Source organism: Cryptomeria japonica, unplaced genomic scaffold, assembly GCF_030272615.1.
Source record: "Cryptomeria japonica unplaced genomic scaffold, Sugi_1.0 HiC_scaffold_251, whole genome shotgun sequence".
Lineage (NCBI taxonomy): Eukaryota > Viridiplantae > Streptophyta > Pinopsida > Cupressales > Cupressaceae > Cryptomeria > Cryptomeria japonica.
This window is the reverse complement of record NW_026729073.1, coordinates 185190-192500: the sequence shown is the minus strand read 5'-3', so window position 1 is coordinate 192500 and position 7311 is coordinate 185190.

The following is a 7311-nucleotide window of genomic DNA, read 5'->3' as shown; positions in this document are numbered from 1 at the left end:
CTCCGCTCTTTAATATCTCGTTAATACCGCCAAGGAAATGGCACAAGCACACACACACAAGCATCCTCGGAAGAGGACAGTTCGAGTGACAGGTCAAATCCAAGAGTTCCGAAGACTACCTCCAGGAACAATCGGGAACAAGACCGATTACAAGTCGTCGAGTCTGTTACTGGGCGAACACGAGATGCGCACAGGAAATCGATCAGCCCTCACAATGGCCCAAGGCCAGAGATCGGACTGCTACGATTTACCCCAACAATCATCGTGCCACTCTTCGCAGAGAGGTGATAGACGCCAACGAGCCCGCGCATAGCAATCGAGGTGTAAAAAGGGCGTTGAAGGCAGGAAGCCTGGACGAAAGAGGCTACGAGGTCACCTCGAAGCGGTCTAAGAATCGGGCGCACTTGGGGCGACTACCAGTGCCAACCCCTTATCCCGCGGTGCGTCCGACACACAGAAATTTCCAAGGCGGCCAAGGAGCCTCCCCGCATAGCAATCGGGGTGTGAGGTTACGGATGCAGCATTGATAGCAATCGAGGTGTGAGGCGAAGGATGCAGAAGTGAGAGCCGAGGGATGTAGCAGAGATAGCAATCGGGGTGTGTGATGCAGAAGAGATAGCAATCGAGGTGTGCGGTGGGAAGGGCCCAGCAGCCAGAATGCATGAAGCGACGGATGAAGCAGTGATGACAACCGGGCTGTGAGGAGAGGAGGGATGCAGCCAAGAAAGCAATCAGGGCTCGAGGCAAGGGATGCATCAAGGATAGCAATCATGTTGTGAGGCGAGATTCCAAAGGCTAAACGTGAGAGGCTGCAGGGTCGACTCAGAGAGGTCTATGCATGTGAGAGGCTGAAAGCAAGGTCGACTCGGAGCGGTCTATGCATCGGGCGCGCTTGGGGCGACTACCAGTGCCAACCCCTTATCCCGCGACGCGTCCGACAAAGAGAACGTTCCAAGGCGGCAGAGGAGGTTACCAGCCGAAGGATGCAGTAGCAATAACAGGTATAGTTCCGCGGCGGCCGAGAAGACTCACCGCATAGGAATCGGGATGCGAGGCGAGGGATGCGGCGGGAAGGCCCCGACGGCTAAACGGAAGAGGCTGCAGGGCCGCCTCGGAATGGTCCAAGCATCGGATGCGATTGGGACGACTACCAGTGCCAACCCCTTATCCCGCGATGCGTCCGATACACAGATAGTTCCAAGGCGGCCGAGGAGCCTCACCGCATATCAATCGGGGTGCGAGGCGAGGGATGGGGCGGGAAGGCCCCAACGGCTAGACGGAAGAGGCTTCAGGGCCACCTCGGAATGGTCCAAGCATCGGACGCGCTTGGGGCGACTGCCAGTGCCAACCCCTTATCCCGCGATGCGTCCGATACACAGATGGTTCCAAGGCGGCCGAGGAGCCTCACCGCATAGCAATCGGGGGTGCGAGGCGAGGGATGGGGCGGGAAGGCCCCAACGGCTAGACGGAAGAGGCTTCAGGGCCGCCTAGGAATGGTCCAAGCATCGGACACGCTTGGGGCGACTACCAGTGACAGCCCCCTATCCCGCGATGCGTCCGATACGAAGATGGTTCCAAGGCGGCCGAGGAGCCTCACCGCATAGCAATCGGGGTGCGAGGTGGGGGATGCGGCGAGATGGCCCCAACGGCTAGACGGAAGAGGCCACAGGGCCGCGTCGGAATAGTCCAAGCATCGGACGCGCTTGGGGCGACTACCAGTGACAACCCCTTATCCCGCGATGCGTCCGATACGAAGATAGTTCCAAGGCGGCCGAGGAGCCTCACCGCATAGCAATCGGGGTGCGAGGTGGGGGATGCGGCGAGATGGCCCCAACGGCTAGACGGAAGAGGCTGCAGGGCCGCCTCGGAATAGTCCAAGCATCGGACGCGCTTGGGGCCACTACCAGTGACAACCCCTTATCCCGCGATGCGTCCGATACGAAGATAGTTCCAAGGCGGCCGAAGAGCCTCACCGCATAGCAATCGGGGTGCGAGGTGGGGGATGCGGCGAGATGGCCCCAACGGCTAGACGGAAGAGGCCACAGGGCCGCCTCGGAATAGTCCAAGCATCGGACGCGCTTGGGGCGACTACCAGTGACAACCCCTTATCCCGCGATGCGTCCGATACGAAGATAGTTCCCAGGCGACCGAGGAGCCTCACCGCATAGCAATCGGGGTGCGAGGCGAGGGATGCGGCGAGATGGCCCCAAAGGCTAGACGGAAGAGGCTGCAGGGCTGCCTCGGAATAGTCCAAGCATCGGACGCGCTTGGGGCGACTACCACTGCCAACCCCTTATCCCGCGATGCGTCCGATACACAGATAGTTCCGAGGCGGCCGAGGAGGTGGGGGATGCAGCGAGATGGCCCCAACGGCTAGACGGAAGAGGCTGCAGGGCCGCCTCGGAATAGTCCAAGCATCGGACGCGCTTGGGGCGACTACCAGTGACAACCCCTTATCCCGCGATGCGTCCGATACACAGATAGTTCCGAGGCGGCCAAGGAGCCTCACCGCATAGCAATCGTGGTGCGAGGTGGGGGATGCGGCGAGATGGCCCCAACGGCTAGACGGAAGAGGCTGCAGGGCCGCCTCGGAATGGTCCAAGCATCGGATGCGCTTGGGGCGACTACCACTGCCAACCCCTTATCCCGCGATGCGTCCGATACACAGATAGTTCCAAGGCGGCCGAGGAGCCTCACAGCATAGCAATCAGGGTGCGAGGCGAGGGATGCGGCGAGAAAGCCCCAACGGCTAGAGGGAAGAGGCTTCAGGTCCGCCTCGGAATGGTCCAAGCATCGGACGCGCTTGGGGCGACTACCAGTGACAACCCCTTATCCCGCGACGCGTCCGATACACAGATAGTTCCAAGGCGGCCGAGGAGCCTCACCGCATAGCAATCGGGGTGCGAGGCGAGGGATGCGGCGAGAAGGACCCAACGGCTACACGGAAGAGGCTTCGGGGCCGCCTCGGAATGGTCCAAGCATCGGACGCGCTTGGGGCGACTACCAGTGACAACCCCTTATCCCGCGACGCGTCCGATACACAGATAGTTCCAAGGCGGCCGAGGAGCCTCACCGCATAGCAATCGGGGTGCGAGGCGAGGGATGCGGCGAGAAGGACCCAACGGCTAGACGGAAGAGGCTTCGGGGCCGCCTCGGAATGGTCCAAGCATCGGACGCGCTTGGGGCGACTACCAGTGACAACCCCTTATCCCGCGACGCGTCCGATACACAGATAGTTCCAAGGCGGCCGAGGAGCCTCACCGCATAGCAATCGGGGTGCGAGGCGAGGGATGCGGCGAGAAGGACCCAACGGCTAGACGGAAGAGGCTTCGGGTCCGCCTCGGAATGGTCCAAGCATCGGACGCGCTTGGGGCGACTACCAGTGACAACCCCTTATCCCGCGACGCGTCCGATACACAGATAGTTCCAAGGCGGCCGAGGAGCCTCACCGCATAGCAATCGGGGTGCGAGGCGAGGGATGCGGCGAGAAGGACCCAACGGCTAGACGGAAGAGGCTTCGGGTCCGCCTCGGAATGGTCCAAGCATCGGACGCGCTTGGGGCGACTACCAGTGACAACCCCTTATCCCGCGACGCGTCCGATACACAGATAGTTCCAAGGCGGCCGAGGAGCCTCACCGCATAGCAATCGGGGTGCGAGGCGAGGGATGCGGCGAGAAGGACCCAACGGCTAGACGGAAGAGGCTTCGGGTCCGCCTCGGAATGGTCCAAGCATCGGACGCGCTTGGGGCGACTACCAGTGACAACCCCTTATCCCGCGACGCGTCCGATACACAGATAGTTCCGAGGCGGCCGAGGAGCCTCACCGCATAGCAATCGGGGTGCGAGGCGAAGGATGCGGCGAGAAGGACCCAACGGCTAGACGGAAGAGGCTTCGGGTCCGCCTCGGAATGGTCCAAGCATCGGACGCGCTTGGGGCGACTACCAGTGACAACCCCTTATCCCGCGACGCGTCCGATACACAGATAGTTCCAAGGCGGCCGAGGAGCCTCACCGCATAGCAATCGGGGTGCGAGGCGAGGGATGCGGCGAGAAGGACCCAACGGCTAGACGGAAGAGGCTTCAGGGCCGCCTCGGAATGGTCCAAGCATCGAACGCGCTTGGGGCGACTACCAGTGACAACCCCTTATCCCGCGACGCGTCCGATACACAGATAGTTCCGAGGCGGCCGAGGAGCCTCACCGCATAGCAATCGGGGTGCGAGGCGAGGGATGCGGCGAGAAGGACCCAACGGCTAGACGGAAGAGGCTTCAGGGCCGCCTCGGAATGGTCCAAGCATCGGACGCGCTTGGGGCGACTACCAGTGACAACCCCTTATCCCGCGACGCGTCCGATACACAGATAGTTCCGAGGCGGCCGAGGAGCCTCACCGCATAGCAATCGGGGTGCGAGGCGAGGGATGCGGCGAGAAGGACCCAACGGCTAGACGGAAGAGGCTTCAGGGCCGCCTCGGAATGGTCCAAGCATCGGACGCGCTTGGGGCGACTACCAATGACAACCCCTTATCCCGCGACGCGTCCGATACACAGATAGTTCCGAGGCGGCCGAGGAGCCTCACCGCATAGCAATCGGGGTGCGAGGCGAGGGATGCGGCGAGAAGGACCCAACGGCTAGACGGAAGAGGCTTCAGGGCCGCCTCGGAATGGTCCAAGCATCGGACGCGCTTGGGGCGACTACCAGTGACAACCCCTTATCCCGCGACGCGTCCGATACACAGATAGTTCCGAGGCGGCCGAGGAGCCTCACCGCATAGCAATCGGGGTGCGAGGCGAGGGATGCGGCGAGAAGGACCCAACGGCTAGACGGAAGAGGCTTCAGGGCCGCCTCGGAATGGTCCAAGCATCGGACGCGCTTGGGGCGACTACCGTTGCCAACCCCTTATCCCGCGATGCGTCTGATACACAGATAGTTCCGAGGCGGCCGAGGAGCCTCACCGCATAGCAATCGGGTTGCGAGGCAGATTATTGGGAAGGGAACCCCCTGGGATGCGGCTCAAGCAGTGCCCAAAGGGACTGGAATGCGGAATCACATCGAGAGACCCAAATGCTATACGAGGGCTCAAATCGAATTATCGATTTGGCCACGACATGGACGCATCGGAACGACTACCTTTGCCGAACCACTCGCAATTGCATCCATACCGAAACCAATAGACATTTCCGTTAGAGCCCTCGCATAGCATTCGGGAATCTCGCATGCCCCTCTAAATCGACCAATGCTGGCGCTCAATGAAAATCCGAGCGCTACCACCGTTCGAGCGCCAGCATTGGTCGAGTTAGAGGGGCACGGGGGAGAATGCTCCAGTCAACACCTCCCCTATATAAGTTATTTGTCCGATTCTCGCACAACCGTAGTCTGCCTCGTCGAATCAAACAACGGTCCCAGATTCCGACTTCCGTTCCGTAGAGACCCAAAAGCTAGATGGAGGCTCGCAAGAAAGAGAGTCGGCGCATAGCAATCGGGTTTCTCGAACGTTTAGGGACCGAGCTCACTTGCGGATAGGGCAAAATCCGCCAAGCAACCCAAAAGCTAGACGGGGGCTCGAATCGAATCGCCTAGGCGGCCACAACAACGACGTGTTGGATCGACTACCAGTGCCAAACCATTCAGCAAGACTAGTCTGTGTCGAGGCCGGATAGAGATTCTCAGAGAGCGCCCGCATAGCATTTAGGAGACCTGCCGCGTCCCTCACACTCGACAAATGGTGGTGCACGTTTATAAATCCGAGCGATCCCAACCCTTTCAAGCACCAACATCGGTCGAGATAGAGGGGCACGGAGGGGGCTGCGTGAGACAACACAGTCCCCTATATAAGTTATTTGTCCGATTCTCACACATCCGAAGAATGGTCATCAAATCGGACAACAGCCCAAACTTCCGACTTCCGTCCCAGAAAGCCCAAGAGCTATCTAAAACGTTCATGGCCGGAACTCGATCGCGGCTATACCAGTCCGCCAAGCAACCCAAAAGCTAGACTGGAGCTCTAGTCGAATCACCTCTGTGGCCATTGCAAGGACGTGTTGGAGCGACTACCATTGCCGAACCATTCCGCAGGTCGAGTGCATACCAAGGCCGCATAGAGATTCACGATGAGCTCCTGCATAGCAATCAGGAGACTTGCCGTGTCCATCACAATCGATAAATCCTGGTGCAAGATTTTTGCATCCGAGCGCTCCAACCAGTCGAGCACCAGCATCAATCGACATAAACGGGCACGGGGGGAGGATGCTCGAGAACACTACCTCCCCTATATAAGTTATTTGTCCGATTCTCAAGCAGCCGAAGTCTGGTCATCGAATCGGGTCAAAGACCACAACTTCCGACTTTACCCACAATGCAAGTCATCGAATCGAACATCGGCCCCCGAGTCGGACTCCATGCGTATGTCAGGTCATCGGACCCAAATTCCGCCTTCCTGCGCATGGCGGGCCATCAATATCAACTCGGTCATCGGACCCAAACTCCGCCTTTTTGCGTATGGCACGCCTTCAAATCGGTCATCGGACCCAAATTCCGCCTTCCTGTGCATGGCGGGCCATCAACATCAACTCGGTCATCGGACCCAAATTCCGCCTTTCTGCGCATGGCACGCCATCAACTCGGTCATCGGACCCAAATTCCGCCTTCCTGCGCATGGCAGGTCATCGGACACAAATTCAGACCTCGCCAATATGCCTACGTATCGAATCGGTCATCGGACCCAACTTCCGACTTCATCCATACTGTAGGGTCTTTGAGGTTGGCGCGGTGCGCTCAACCCAGGGAGTCGACCCATCGAAGCATACACCTCCCCTATATAAGCTATTTGTCCGATTCCCACACCTGTGTAGTTTGCACCTCTGACCAGGACATCGACCCCAACTTCCGAACTCGACTGCAACGACGGCACCAGCGCCTTGGTGCGCACCTTGCGACGCACAGTCCCAACATTCGCCTTCCTGCACATGGCAGGTCATCGGACCCAAATTCCGACCTCGCGAGTATGCCTACATATCGAATCGGTCATCGGACCCAACTTCCGACTTCATCCATACCGTAGGGTCTTTGAGGTTGGCGCGGTGCGCTCAACCCGGGGAGTCGACCCAACGAAGCATACACCTCCCCTATATAAGCTATTTGTCCGATTCCCACACCTGTGTAGTTTGCACCTCCGATCAAGACATCGACCCCAACTTCCGAACTCGCCTCCAACGACCGAACCAGCGCCTTGGTGCGCACCTTGCAACGCACAGTGCCAACATTCGCCTTCCTGCACGTGGCAGGTCATCGGACCCAAATTCCGACCTCGCGAG